Raw genomic sequence first — 16,412 nt, forward strand, 5'->3', positions numbered from 1 at the left:
TTTTCTTACTAGCACTATACAGGACAATCAAAAGAATACACAATGCCATTACTACTGTAACAAGTCGAGGTTGCATGCATATTACATATATATACATATATACATATATATATATATATATATATATATATACACTATATATACATGTGTGTGTGTGTATGTATGTATACATATGTATACACACACACACACACACACACACACACACACACACACACACACACACACACACACACACATCATGCCTCTCAACTCTACAGATTTTCTCAAGTCCAGATTCTTGCCTCATATTTTTGGTCCATTTTTCATAAAATTGTGGTTTTCTGGCAAATTAGTGGCAAATCATTAAAGACTGAAGTTAGAAAATAATGACAGACATTTAAGTTTCAGATTTCATAGCCCTCATAAAATTCATGCTAATGCAAAACCAGTTAGTCTATCAACGTTCTACATTTGTAAGAACAATATTTAAATACTGTCCCTATTTTTGGGCCTCTGTCCCACTTTTATATATGGCTTTGTCCAGATTTCTTGATCTAAGAGGCATGATATACATATATGTGTATGTGTATGTTGTATACACAAACAAATAGCCTTAACACATACATATATACAGACTTAGTTTTTGGCCTCTACTAACCCTTCCTGATAGCACTAGCATACAACTTTAGCAGAGTACCCTGTGGGGAAAGGGTATCCCCTTTCCAGAACAGATCAGCATTTATAATTATATCTCCTTATTGTAGGATAATGAGATTGAGAGCTCAGTATATATGTTGCCACTGAGGCTGAGCTTTCTGTCTCTCTTCTAATTCCCTAGCTGGTCTGCACATTGTGCTTCTGCATGTTATAATCATCTTACATGTGCTACCTACACACTGGTTCCATTATTTGGTACTTGCGTATTATTGCAACCAGATTTTGAACTCGTAGTCATTGCTGAAGTTATAGCGAAACTACTTAATGTCACTGTGAAATGGGGGTGTGTAAACTTCAAATTACTTTTTTATCACATTGCTTGTGAGACCAAACTGGGAATAATAGAAAAATCCTGCTCTTGGGTAGCGTCCTTTAGTGCCATGAATGAATGGGAAATGCCATTAAGGCATACAGTTGCAGCTTGCCGATGACAGCAGCTCTTGAGGGTCATGATTAATGTGCTTCTTCACATATGCATTGCTATCCATTTCCTTTGGGTCTAACTTTATGGAGGGATGAAGTAAGGCATGAAATCGTTGAGTTTTTTTGGCATCTGCACTGATGTGTTCCTTTTTAAGTGGGGTTTGGTTACATATAGCTCTGCGAGGCACTAACATGCTTCATCTCAAGACAGACGACAATCCATCTGTTGTTTGTATGCCTTTCACTGACTTGTACTTGGCTGGTAATGACTATTCAGTGAGAGTAAACACTGTGATAACCACACATCCCTGTGAAAGAATCTGTGCTTATTTATGTAATAAGAACTGCGGTATTTCTTCTTCCCTGGGCATTTCCCTTAGCATTACATTACACCGCTAAAGGACACTACCCAGGAAGAGGAATTTGGCCATTATTCCTGCTCTTGTTTCAGCACCCAGATGAGACAATAGTGACTGGCAGTTCACAGACCCCTTTTTTAAGGATACTATAATGTCATTTCATGATAACATCAGCAATTACACCAGGCTCGAAATCTGGTTGCGATAATACTCAAGTACCCATTATTTTAGTCGACTAAAAGGTACATCTATCAGGATAAAGTCTGAAATCTCTTCCCAAGATGGAAACAGACAACCATCAGCCACTCAAGTATTAGCTCCCCTGACCAAATATCTGATTAATTGCTTCAACTGGCTCAAAAGCACCACAGTCGGGAGTGGAACTAGTATACCATTGGAGACTTAAGTTCCCTGTTTCTACCAAATCCAGGTCTCCTGACCAAATTAAAAAAAACTTACTCAGCAATATCATGAAGTTCTGCATTCCTTGGATAAGCTGAAACCAAGGCAGTCCAATTAGCAACTATACCTGTTGTATTCAACTTCACACCAAAGACGTGTTTCCTCATGTATGCACTGGTGGATATCACCTGTGACACCACTGCCCTCAACAGGTGTTTGTATGTCACTTTTCATGCATTGCAGATGTCCTGCAGGTCTAGCAGAAGCTAAAGCTCCTTATTAAGGCCATGCAGCACATAACCCTTAAAGTCTTAGCCCAAGAAATTTGGTCAAAGCCTAAAATAATGGGGGACAAAAGCCCAAAAATAATGACAGATTTTAAATGTTCCTCTTGTACACTTAAAAAGTTGCTAGATTTGTGTTGGCATGCATTTTCTGAAGGAGATGAAGTCTGAAACTCAAGTATATGTCATTATTTAGTGACATCAACCCCCAGTGATATGCCAGAAATCCACAAATTTTATGAGGAACAGAGTAAAAATATTAGGCATAAATCAGGACATTTTGTGAAAATCTGTACAGCTAAAAGTTATGCATGCCAAATCTCTGACTTGAATACTAGCAATCTGTACCTGCATCACTGGCCTGTACACCTGCTTATTGACACCCAGGTCTAGGAGTACCTTAGAGTCATGGTGGTGACAACCACATACTCATCTCTCTGTTATGCTGGGTACATGCACTTTGAGGCAGTGAGGCCATATGATAGTAACACCTCTGTAGCAGGGGTGGAACAGACATGAAAAGGTTGACCTTTGCTAAACACAAGTGACATTGAAGGTTCCTCCTGCCCCTCCTGATTTAAGTGTGGCCTCCACCATCAGTGTTGATGGCAGTGCCACTTTGTCATCAGATCATGCTATGCACATGGTACCATTATTGTCTGCTACATGTGACCTTATGACATCAGCCATGCTATAAGCTGTTGTGATAGATCCTCTACCAGTGGAACCTGTGAATGTATACAGGTAACATCGTAGCAATGTTGTATTACATTTGTGACTCTCTCTTCCATATGACACACAGACTGCTACATGGAACGTGTATACATAGTATATGGGCACATGGATATCATGTAGTGCAGGTTGTCATTGTTGCAGCTGTGATGTTCCTGGATGACAAACATGCAGACATATTTGTCTCAGTAACCTGTTCAGTGTTGCAAGTCACTGCTCCTCAGGAGTGGCACATGCTACTAATCTGCTGCACGCTCTACAGACACCGGCCCAACTTCCACATCCAAACATTGCCAAGTGAGAGTGTTCTTTCATTTTCCCTGCTGAAGGATGCCAGGAATTCCTCCATCTCGATAAGATGCCTCTATGTTGGTTGTCCACTCCTAGCGATCTACCTGTTTCTGGCAATTTCCTATGGGTTGGTCTTGGTATGCAGCAACATATCAGTGGTCCTGTGATGCATTTCTACTTTTCTCCAACTATGGCCATCAGCTGTGTTGATATCCAACATCTGTCCCTGCTACACCTGGTCCCAGTAGATTTTGGCCACTTTATCTTTCTCAAGAAAATGCATGTCATGTAAGAAGGTTCTACAGAAGCACCCTGTGTGGTAAATGTTTACAACAATTGTTGTTCCTTTGGTGTAAAAAACAAATGTATACCTGTAAGTTGTACATTGACTGTATGTGTGTGTGTGTGTGTGTGTGTGTGTGTGTGTGTGTGTGTGTGTGTCCATTTAAACCAACAACTAAACTCAGTACTGTCCCCCAGTACACTTACCATGGCCACAACCTTGTGTGCTGCTACAGTACAACCATTCTGATCTTTTGCCACAGGTGTACAGATACCACTATCTGTGCCTGGTATAGTGGAAACCTGAACTACTGTGACATGCTGTGTAATCCATAACCATAGGTTTTGTGTAACACCTATACACCAAGACAGTGGTCCGGCCTAGGTTTCCCATATCCTGTCAGTCAGCCACCTAAACAAAACTGCAGCCTGTCCTACCCTGTTCCCGGTGCCTGTCAGGTTCAGCCCCCCACAGAAGGATTACAACACATCCTGCACTGTCGCCTGTATCTCGTCAAGTTGAATTCCGCTAGCCTGTCAGTCTCCAGTCATGTCGTATGTAGTGTTACCAAACACACAGAGCCAGACTGTGATCAAGTGGGGCCCTAGGCAGGGTAATGGATCAGCCCCCCCCCCCCCAAGCCATTCCAGTGTCCCATTATTTGTCCATTTCTCTCCATTTACCATAAACACTATTGAAACCTGTCAGTGTTTACATTTTCTTCTTTACTTCTACGATGGTTAGAGAGATTTAAAACTTTTATTTCAAACTTTATAACACAAACACTGACAGCCATTTGTCAAACAAAACAAAACATTATGGTCTCACAATGAAAACAGAATTAGCACAGTAAGCGTCCCTGTCCTTGAAACTTACATTCATTGAAAGAGCATTGAAAGCCACATTCAAAGAAAATGCATCTGGCTAGTGGCAGATTAAGTTTACCTTTCGGCCGTTTTCAAACCATAGGCCCCTTGCATACATTTTTTGGACCAAGCTAACATGCATGTGTTCTTTGATCACCATCCAGACTGTATTAAATTATATTCCTTGTGGAATACAGCACCACTTGTTAGAGTGTTTTAAATTTGTAGGGTTGAACATTTTTTCAGTAAGCAATAAAACAAAATGCATGAGCCAATAAGGACAAAACTACTCATTACAGAACATTTCAACCACAAAAGGCCATTCAAACTTTTATCATTGCAATCCACCAATATCAGTCAATATACACAATCTCTGCATTAGTAAAAGTCATCTGAATAATTCTACATTAAAGAGATCTATAACTAATAAAGAGGTTGTTGTTGGCAAACAACTTTACATTTCAGTGCTTCAAGTACAAATTCAGTGCCTGCTGCACTTGAAGAATAAACTGCCCATGTTACATTTAAAAAAAATGGTTAGCTGATAATAAAGCAACAGGGAATTGACTGTCAAACAAGCAAGAGGTACATAGTCATTAAGCATTCTATTAAAAGGAGGACATGCTGCAGCACCCACATCCCCCCTTAGAGGCAATGCAATATCAGCACTCCATGTACATGGTGTGGGAGTGAAGCCCACAGTCTTTTGCAGCAAAGGCAAGAAATCTACCTGTTGTGTTACTAATACTGCTTTTAAAATTTATAGAACAAACACTGATGATGGCCTTTTGCTAAACAAACCTGTTGCACACTGGAAACAGACTTAGCATAAGAAACAGTAAACTTCTCTTCCCTTGAAATTCAAAATTCCTTGAAAACTCAACAGTCCTTGAAAAATGCACAGAAACTTAACACAGTTTGAAAATACACTGGAACTAAGCATTGTTTGTAAATGGAAAGAAACTCAACATTCTTTGAAAATGCACTGAAACAACAATCCTTGAAATGTACTTGCTGATGACAGTTTGGCAGTTGATGTAGAGGATTCAAGCTCTAGACTAGAGTCCAGTATTGAAGGTTCAGATTTGAGCCAGAATGAGTTAACCATCCTGTCATCCCTAACTGGTGCATTTCACAAACACACACAGTTTTCTACTAACCTATATCCAAATCCATGTTCGTTTATGTCGTGCTCTCTTTCAGTTTAAATGTGCATGCGACATACTCGAGACTCATCACACTACATTCACTGCACTATTTCTGACTGCATAGTCACATTATGCTTTTCCACAAATAAGCTCTTTAGAGTGAAGCTACTGTTAAGGTAATCTATGCATAAAGCTAGTTATTATGCTTCATACTTGAAATGTCTGTGCCATTTACATCTGTTTAGTGTCAGGTTTAGAAATGGGAGGGCCTTTCTCTTTGCATAATGCAGTCTGTGAAACAAATATTAAATGTACTTTTCACTGCAGTAACTAGAATTATGAGATACTGGCTACTTCCCTAGACATTAGGCCTGCAGTTATCTTTATTATGTTAGATGGCTGGGTCTACTCCTTGGAGAGGACTGACAGAATGCTTTTCAATGTTACGCTTACTGTAAGCCTAATTATGCTTGTAAAACAGCTTGTTTTATGCAACAGAGACAAATATACTGCAATAAGCAAGCAGCAGTTAGCAGATGGTCTGTAACCACTTTTTATCTCAGTTTTATTTATTCACTTTGATACCTGGGCTAGTTCAGCTGTTTGAAACATACTTTCAGTAGAAACCTGGAGAGAAGAGCTTTATTACATGCACATACAATGTACAACAAACAAGGTAATCACTGAGGAGTATATACAAGATTAGTTCTAATATAAATAATAGAAGACATACAGGCTATTAGTTTATACAGTACTACATCTCAGGATAAAAGTACGCATCTCATTCCAGTGGTGACCGTCACAAATCATTAATACATGGCTTCACGCTTATTAGTGCTAATATTGCACATATGATATGAGAATTACTGCAATCAATTTTACATCACAGCCATTACTTACAGGTCTATATGTATGACGTTTTTTTTTCCTTGGCTTAGTGCAAGAAGCAGAGATCCTGAAACTGCTCATAGTACAATTCTTGATTTCTAAGGAGAAATCTCCTCAAACCACATAGAATGTATTTTATAAATTCAGTTTTTATATATACTGTTCTATAATGTCCCACTATTTGAGAAGTTAAACTTTTACAACTGTCATCCTGGATGATCCAGGTTTATAAAAGTGAAATGCACAAACATTAGCAATATATAGGATAACAGTCTTCTGAATGGGTATCCAAAATATAGACTTGGAATTCAGCTTGCTGCTTAAAAACATTGCTTACTTATCTGCAGCAGTGTTCTAAAGGCAAAAGTTTTCCTTGCAAGTCTGTATATGTCTGTGTGAAAACTTAATATGTTTAAATCATACATAAAGAAAAAATATATAATATAAGATCAGCGACTACTGGAAAACAATCATAAAAACCCTAAAAACAGAAAGTAAATAAAATGGAGCAAAGGCTGTAGAACAGTGGGTGATAGCAGTCTTGGATAATAATATGTAAATAAACAGAAGGAGTATTCCAAACATTGAGACAGATTCATAAAACATGTATGGTATTGTGCAGGGCTGCATGTGCAATATAACTGGGACATAAAGTCCCATGCCATGCACAAACGTTACTAAAGCCATGGAGCAGGATTACACAACACCCTTTATACCATCCTGTTCTGTGGCATCTTAGCCACTTACTCCCTATGATAATGAACCCACCATCTAATTTGCATGCACTGGATCACATAGTGCAAGCTCCATTCACATACAAATTACTAGTTTATAGGTTCATAGGTTGTTACTAGGCTAACAAATACTAGGACCCTTACAAGCTTAGCTGTACACCGCAAACCATTTGTGTCCCAAGTATTATGGGCATCTATATGGGGGGGAGGGCTATGATAGTAAGGAGATAACCAAGGGGTTTGTAGGAGGGGTGTTAGAACTACTTTTCCTATTGATGGTCACTCTCCTCTGGGACATGGGGGCCAGACCAAAGGTATATTTCTGATTTCCCATCCAACTGTCAGTTTCATCTGAATAGGGTCAAGGATGAACTCTGTTTTAAATGGATGGGAGCCTTTTCCATAGTATGGGGATCCTTTGAGATGCATATCTGTCTCTCCAGCATGTTCTGTTTATGTCACAAGTGAAGTTCAGATCCCTGGACCTAGTGTTTCTAGTGCTGTATGTTTTGTGCATACACAACAAATCCATCACAGCTGGGTCAGAGGAAACTCTGGAAGCCAGAAAAAGATTTCCTCTCAGCAGAATGGAGACTGAAATCAGAGACAGAGCCTTTTGGCAATCAGTGTAGGATAGGATTTTCATGCCTTGAATTCTCTTGGTGAGAAATCTATGTGGCCATTCCAAGTACTGCAAGTGTCTGGTTGGTATGTGCCAAAGGGGGCACTGTAATGCAATGACAGGTTTGATGAGGGTTAAGCAGAGTGGCACTATAACTTCCTTGGACCTGGATGCCACACCCTTACCTATAAGTTAGGTGACAGAATGATTTTCTTACTATACTTGCTACATGTCAGTCAAAGGACAGACTGCTGTCTACATATGTCCCTGGGTCCCTTACTACTAGGTTGACTCTTAGGAGTGTTTATCGACAGAATAATTAACATGGGTTCATAGTTTTTCAAAGGGCATTATAATGTATTTTTTGGCACCGAGTTTTAGGCCATGACTTTGGCACCAATCATTTGTCTCTATTAAACCCTCAAGCAAGATGTTGGTGCCATGGAAGGAATCTGTAATAGCTCACAGTTTAGAGTAATCAGCAAACTTCGTGAGCCAGAGGCCTTGAATGCTAGCCTTGACTTCCGAGAAGTAGATGCCAAAGAGAAGTGATTCCAGCATGAAGCCCCTGGGGTGTTCTGGTGGTGATTGGCCTCTTGGTGGAGGTGGTCTCACCAAACCTGACTTTCATAGTTTCATAGTTTATAGTTTCATAGTTTAGTACTAGGCTATCTGCCCTTGGGCATTTATAAGCCTAGCCATAGTGATGTGGCTTTCGCCACCCCATGTAATGGTACAAAAGTGTACAGAATAGATTTAGAATACTGTGCCTCTGTCTAGTAGTGACACAGTGAAGACCCCCTTACATAATAGAATTAGTTTACTGTGCCTCTGTCTAGTAGTGACACAGAGATGACCCCTGGGGTAAACCTATCATATGTGTGAGCAGCGGACAATCCAGTGAGTTATGTAGGGATTTGTACCTAGCACAGACAGGTTGTCAATAATGCTTGAATGGGGTATTTCATTGAATGCCTTGTCCAGGTCAAGATACGCAGTATGCATTATTTTATCCTCATCCATTGGTTTGGTGACTCTCCCAAATAAGTCTACCAGGTTAAATATGCATGGCCTTCACTTAAAGCCAAACTGGAATGGGTCCACTGTAGGCTGACAATTTCCTTATTTATCATTTCCATGATAATTCATTCCATGGTTTTGCATATTAGTCTTGTTAGACTGATGACTCTGCAAGCTCCCTGGTTTGGTTGATGGTCCACCCTTGTGGAGGGGAATGACTGTTTTGGTCCTTCAGTCCCTTGTAACGTAGCCTGTTTCAAGGCTGTAGTTAAAGAATGCATAAAGTGGTTCTGATTAAGTCATGTTTTAGACTGTTCATGAGGCAACCTTGGATGCTGTCAGGACCCACAGAGGTGGTGTTCTAGGCTTTAGCAAGTGCTGACAACATCTTACCCCTGCTGATAGCTGGAGGAAGTAGTTTGGAGGGGATTTCACCTCGTGCAGTGGGGGGGGGGGTTGAGCTGAATTTATCAGCTATTAGATTTACTCTGTCACCTTGATCAGTGCAGGTGGTACCATTCACCACCAATTCAGCACACTACTGTGTGCTATCTGTAATGACCTTGTGATTGCGCTTAGACCATGAGGCTATCCTGACCTCATAACTGGTCTTGTTAGACTTAATTTAACCTCTTAGTTCCTTGTTTAATTAGTATATTTAAGTGAGTTCTTTCTGATTTTGGCCATGAGTTTACTTTTTTATTACATATCCTGTTTAGGTGAGGATTCCACTAGTATGTTTGTTTTTAGTGTTTGTTTTAGGTTTACTTTCAAGAAAGTGCCTCTGTGCAGCCATTTACATTTATATAGGGATTCCGTAAATAATTCTGCATAGGTAGTTCGGTTCTCGGAATTAGGGGGATCCCTGAATTTTTGACAAATTGTCACTTAATAGGATGCAATTTGCCTTATAATAGTTCCTGTTACTTGTTTAGCTAGGTTTCCCAAACTGATTTTTACTTCAAAAGGAGGCAGCTTTGTGATCTGACCTCACTACTGAGGATACAACATGGGTGGGTGCAATGCTCTCGCATGTTGGTGCATGCCAGATCCAGTATGTTCGGTCCTCTGGTTGAGGTATGCAATATCTGTTGCATGTTTTTGTGTTAATAAAGTCCAGAAAGCATTGTTCCTGTGAGACCGAGGCAGTTTAAGTTTCCCAGTCTATAGAGGGGTAGTTAAAAGTCACCCATGAATAGGGTACTTGGTTGAATAGTGAACACCTCCAGTAGGTATAGGTAAATGTCTTGAGACTCTCTGTGCATAGATGGTGACCTTTAGCTAGCCATGATATAGGTAGGGACCTTATCTATGGTAAGTTGCATGTGGATGAGCTCCATAGTATCACCCTGTGTAATCAACATAGAGATATATTTGTTGCTAACATAGCTCAAGACATCTCCACCTTTGACCCCAGTCTGAGGTATTGTTAGTCTACGTGTGTGGAAGGTACCATAGCCTTGCACTGCCAGAATACTTTCTATGGCTTTAAACTAAGTCTCTGTTGTGGCACAGATGTCTACATTCTCAAGAGTGAGAAGAGCTACAAGGTTGAGTTTTTGTTTAGCCTCCTAGCATTGAGTAGTAACACCTTAAGGTTGCTTGGGGACTTTTTGATTATTTTATTTTACATTTGTTTACCGGGAAAGTCCAACTGGACACATGTCCATTTTCAGTGGAGGCCCGGGGAGAAAACCTCCACATGAAACAAAGACATTCAGAGATAACTTCCATAAGTGGCCTATCAACAGGTAGTTTACATAAAGTTAGTTTACATATATACAGATTGGGCTAGCTACGGTGGTGCAGTGGTTAGCATTGCCGCCTCACAGCAAGAGGTTCACTGGTTCGATTCTCAGCTGATGTGCCTTCTGTGCGGAGTCTGCATGTCCTCCCTGTGGTCGTGTGGGTTTCCTCTGGGTGCTCCGGTTTCCTCCCACATCCCAAAGACAAGCAGTAGGTGGATTGGGCACTCTAAATTGGCCCTAGGTGTGAGTGTGTGCATGTGTGTGCCTTCTGTGGAAGGTTGGGCGCCGGGCTGGCAACGACACCATAAAACTCCACTGCCAATCATGAGCGGACAGATGATCCGCTGTGGCGACCCCTAACCGGGAAAAGCCGAAAGAAGTAGTAGTTTGCATATATACAGATTACATGCAAGTATTATACATTCAGTAGTCTTTAATCTTTATGGATATTACATTTGTAAGATTGTATTAAACACAGAGATACAAAGATTGACACATTGGTTGTGAAGGTCCATGAGAACTGAGCCTAATTACAACATTCCTAAGTTTAAGCATCAGAACATTATAACACCTTGTTATCCTAGGAGTAAAAGGTATAACATTATGAGAGAACTACATCATCATATCTTATTATAACACAATGGTTTACCTAGGAAATAGGGAGAACTTGGATAAGATCGTACTGAGTTGCCTTGTCTATTAAATACAGCGGTTTGAGTGCTGTTTAGTTTGAAGGGGCCTAAATAAGTAGGACTAGAGGTAAGTGTCGATGATGCTAGTGTTAGACACTGAGGTTAATCAGGTGCAGAACAAGGGCACAGTCATTTGCTTGATAGTTGATTTCTTAGGTTTATTATAAACTGGACAAGAGATGTAGTGGATGTTTAGTTTATTTGTATTTTATTTTATTTTACATTTGCTGACCGAGATAGTCCGACTGGATGCATGTCCATTTTCAGTAGAGGCCCGGGAAGAAAAGCTCCAAGGGTAAGCAGATACATCATTACATAATACCAGCATTACATATTACAAACAGACTATTTACAGTGATTACATAAGAAAGCAAGTTAAACAAGTTCCACAGGTTAGAGTTAATCCCGAGCGTAAATCAGGATTAAATTAAATTACACAGTAAACTGGTTAACAGATTTTTACACATTCTAGAGAGAGTTAGCCAGGCTTGATACATTGACGTAGCCAGTTAAGTGCCAAATGTTGTTTGAGTCTAGTTTTAAATTGACCTAAGGTGGAAAGTAAGGTAATATCAGCTGGAAGAGAGTTCTAGGGTCTACTTACAGAGTTTGCAAAGAGAGTCACCGGCTGTGTTATTAATTTTGCTAGTCTGAATTAGTAGTTTGTTAGAGGATCGAAGCGGTCTAGGATTGTTATAGGGGGTGATAATATTTTTAAGGGCAAGAGTATTGTCCGGATTATAGAGGATTTTATAGGCCATAATCAGTTGGTTATATTGGATTAGGCTGGGTAGTTCAAGCCACCCAAGCTGATTTAGATTGATGCAATGATGTGTCCTAAAGGCAGCCCAGTGGCAAACCTGGCAATGTGGTTGTAGCAGATTGAGAGTTTAAGGACAGTCTTGTTTAAATTCGAGAGTAGAGGGTATGCATACAGAAGGGTTGAAAGAAGGTGAGAGCGAGCTATGGCAATTTTAGCTGGAGGGGTTAGGAAGGCTTTTATTCTGTAAAGTGACCCTAGTTTTTTATTGATGGTTTTGATAGTTTGGTTAACATGTAGGTCGAATTTTAGATTATTATTTATGATGACACCTAATAGTTTTGTAGAGGGGTCAGGGGAGTTTATTGTGCCATCATTTGAATTTATGGTGAAGGTGAAAGCGGTAGACCTACGTGTTGGTGAAAATAACAGCATTTTAGTTTTTTTGGGATTTAGGATCAGACAAAGTTCAGAAAGCCAGTTTTCTATTGTATTAAAGGTGGTCTGGGTAGCTGACCATAACCCTATTGGAGATGTGACCGAGCAAATCCGAGTAGAGTCATCAGCATATTGGATACAGCTGACTTTTGGGATGACAGTATAAAAGTCATTAATGAAGATGGAGAACAGCAAGGGCCCTAGCATAGAGCCTTGTGGTACTCCAAGGGTGTTAGGTAGAAGGTTAGAGAGTTTGTTCTGCCAGAGGACAGCCTGCTGTCAACCATTCAGGTAGGACTGAAACCACTGAAGGGCTCTAGTATCTACACAGAATGTCTGCAGGGTGTGGATTAAAAGTTGGTAATCAACCATATTGAATGCCTTGGAAAGATCCAAGAAGAGGGCTGAGGATATATAATTATTGTTGCAATTATGGTTTATGGTGTTGATAAAGGCTAGGAGGGCTGAAGTAGTGCTGTGATGAGGACGGAAGCCATGCTGAGTGTCTGCCATAAGGTGATTCTGGATTAGGTGGTGCATGAGTTGTCTATGAATACATTTTTCCATAATCTTTGCAAGTAGAGAGAGTATAGCTATTGGCCTATAATTGGAGAATTCAGTAGAGCTGCCTCCTTTGTGAAGTGGGATTACATAGGATATTTTCCAGATGGTGGGAATTTTAGCTTCTACTATGGTTTGATTGATTAGTATTGAGACGGGGTAAGCAATAGCATCAGCTGATTTTTGTAGGTACTCAGCAGGGAGTTAATCAGCAGAAAGTGTAGTGGGTTTTAATTTTTTGATCAAGGTATGGATAAGTGAAGTGGCGACTGGCTGGAAGCTGAACACGAGTAGGTTCCTAGGGGTGGCACTTTCAGGACCAGGGAAGCTAGGAGGTAGTTGGCTAGCTAGGGCTTGAATTGTCTCAGTAAAGAATCGGTTAAAACTGTCAGAAACATCTTCAGGGGTTTTATCAATAGTAGCAGCAGGGATTGGGGTTGAAGTTTGTCCAGGATGTAGTAGATCATTTAAACCTGCCCAAAACTTCTGAGGGTTATTTTGATTTACTGTCTGTAAATTAGACTAGTATTGATGTCTTGTAAAATGAATTTTTTTGTTTCGTTTCTGGATTGCCTGTATTTAATGTGATCTTGGGGGTCTTTAGAACGCCATAATGCCCATGCTTTGTTTCTAAGGGTCATTTTGAGTTTAGACTCTTTAGAAAGCCATGGCGCAGTTTTTGCCTTTGTTCTCTTTGAATGAACAGGTGCATGCAAATCAAGGATCTCAAGGAATTTGTTGTTAAAGCATGCTACTGCTTCCTCTAAGGGGAGGTGTTTTAGAATAGACTAATTATATGAGTTTAGTTCTTGTTGGAATTTGGCAGGGTCAAAGTTTTTATTGTTTCTAACCTTTCTGAGTAAGGGTTGTTGGGAATTAAGGGCTTTATGCTTAATTACATATGTGAGAAGGTGATTGCTTAGGCCATCATGGAGGGTACCAGAGGTGTACAGTTGGGGGTGACTATTTAGGAGTACCCAGTCAAGTATGCTTTCTTTTTGGTTGGGTTTACCTATCCTGGTAGGGGTGGATATGATTTGTGTAAATGCATGTTAATATGGGTGGTTGGGGATTCTGAGGAACAGGTGCCCCAGTCTATGTTAAAGTCTCCAAGTAGTAGGGTTTCTTGGGGGTAGTGACATGATAGCCAGTGCAGGATATCTTCAAGTGTAGATGTATTGTTATCTGGAGGGAATGTACATACAGATGATATTAATGCATTTATTTTTATTAAGTTCCAATTTGGTGGCAAGAATCTCTGAGTTATTAATCTGAGGTGGTTGTATTACACCTATGGTGACATTCAACTCAGATTTATAGAGTACAGCTACCCCAACCCCCTTCCGGGAAGCATGATCCAGCCCTGTGTATGTTGTACCGAGGTGGTAACACTTCATTGTCTGTAGTGTTAGGTTTTAACCAGGGTTTCAGATAAACAGATAATCTCAGGGGAGTGGACATCCATAAGTGCATGCAATTCATGTACCTTGTTATTAATGCTTCTAATATTGAGATGACAGGCTAGGAGAGAGTTAGTTGGCCTATTAATTGTAGGTTTGTAGCTTAGATTGCAAGTAGAGGGGGCATGTGTATCTGAAATGGGTGGGCCAGGGTTGGGGTGAATATCACCACCAAGTATTAGGTTAAGTCTATACTTGGTGATGAACTTCAGGAATTTGTTTATTAGTTTGTGGTAGTGTTTGGATCTAGAGATAATGTGACTGGGGTTGAGATGTTGATAGACTGAACAAGATGTTGGATAGGACCTGGTACTGTAAGTATGGTTGAAGGTGGGAAGATTTACAGCTGGGGTGATAGTATGGACTTTCGGGACCTGAAATCCCGTGAGAAACTGGTTTTCATACAAGGTAAGGAGGTATGGTGTGAACAAGAGGGGTAGTTAAGAGGAGTATATCATTATTTGTGATTCAGCTAGTGAGTTAAGGAACTGTTTTACCTGGTGATGCAACACCAGAAAATAGAGTGGTGAGGTAATGGTACTGGAAGGGGGATGGGAGAATGCCAGATGAAAGCTAATAGGTGCTATTAAAATGTAGGTAGAAGAATGGGGGTGGGAGAATTATCCCAGATGAAAGCAGATAGTACTATAGCCCCTCCCCCACTTTCTAGATCCTATCAATTTAGAGGTACTGGGGGCAGGGAGGGGAGCAAAGAGAGGGTGAACGTAGCGGGGCTATTGCAGTTTACAAGGTTTCCTAAGGTGTCCTAAAGCTATAAGGTAAGTATTATAGCTCTTAATGTAAGTCAGTTTACTTAAGTTACAGGGGAAGGAGGCAAACACTCAAGTAGAAAAAGAGCCCTATGGCTGACCAGAATGGTGACCTGCTTAATTAAACAGCACTGTAAGTGAAAGCTTAACAAATGCTTTTTGTGTGCAACCTACTCTGCTTAAATGCTGAGAGAAACTGATTTTGTTATGGTGACCAACTGCAGTCCTGTAGACTCCGTTTTGTAGGTAAATGTAGAGTTCAATCTGCTTAAATGCTGAGAGAAACTGATTTTGTTATGGTGACCAACTGCAATTCTGTAGACTCCGTTTTGTAGGTAAATGTACAGTTCAATCTGCTTAAATGCTGAGAGAAACTGATTTTGTTATGGTGACCAACTGCAGTCCTGTAGAGTCCGTTTTGTAAGTAAATGTAGAGTTCAATATGCTTAAATGCTGAGAGAAACTGATTTTGTTATGGTGACCAATTGCAGTCCTGTAGACTCTGTTTTGTAAGTAACTGTAGAGTTCAATCTGCTTAAATGCAGAGAGAAACTGATTTTGTTATGGTGACCAATTGCAGTCTTGTACACTCCGTTTTGTAGGTAAATGTAGAGTTCAATCTGCTTAAATGTTCAGAGAAACTGATTGTTATGGTGACCAACTGCAGTCCTGTAGACTCCGTTTTGTAGGTAAATGTAGAGTTCAATCTGCTTAAATGCTGAGAGAAACTGATTTTGTTATGGTGACCAATTGCAGTCCTGTAGACTCAGTTTTGTAGGTAACTGTAGAGTTCAATCTGCTTAAATGCTGAGAGAAACTGATTTTGTTATGGTGACCAATTGCAGTCCTGTAGACTCCGTTTTGTAGGTAAACGTAGAGTTCAAACTGAGTCACACCAGGTCAGCCAAGGGGGGAAGAGAGAGGGAAATCCTAAGCACCTAGATTTGAAAAAAAATATGTAATACTTTAAAAGGTAATACAAGTAATACAATAGAAGGATGTAATATTGTCTGGCAGTACATTCCAGATTTTACCAATATAATTTGTGAACAGGGAGTGCCCAGCTTGTTTTTTGCTTAAAGCGATTTTTATATGGTGTTTGTTAGTGGATCTTAATGTTCTGTTAGTGGGATAGGGCTGAAGTAAAGTTTGTAGGGCAGGTGTATTTTTAGATTTATATAGTATTTTGTGGGCCATAGTTAACTGGTTAGAATTAAGGAGGTGTGGGAGCT

At 40.1% G+C, this 16,412-nt stretch overlaps 1 protein-coding gene across 5 annotated transcripts in view; it reads right to left on the minus strand.

Annotated features, from left to right (window-relative positions):
• Window positions 1-16,412, minus strand: part of RASL10B (RAS like family 10 member B) — a 1,932,764-nt gene that overhangs the window by 669,998 nt on the left and 1,246,354 nt on the right. The gene's annotated exons all lie outside the window — the stretch shown is intronic.

Source organism: Protopterus annectens, chromosome 2.part1 (genome assembly GCF_019279795.1).
Source record: "Protopterus annectens isolate FY-2018-M chromosome 2.part1, PAN1.0, whole genome shotgun sequence".
Lineage (NCBI taxonomy): Eukaryota > Metazoa > Chordata > Ceratodontiformes > Protopteridae > Protopterus > Protopterus annectens.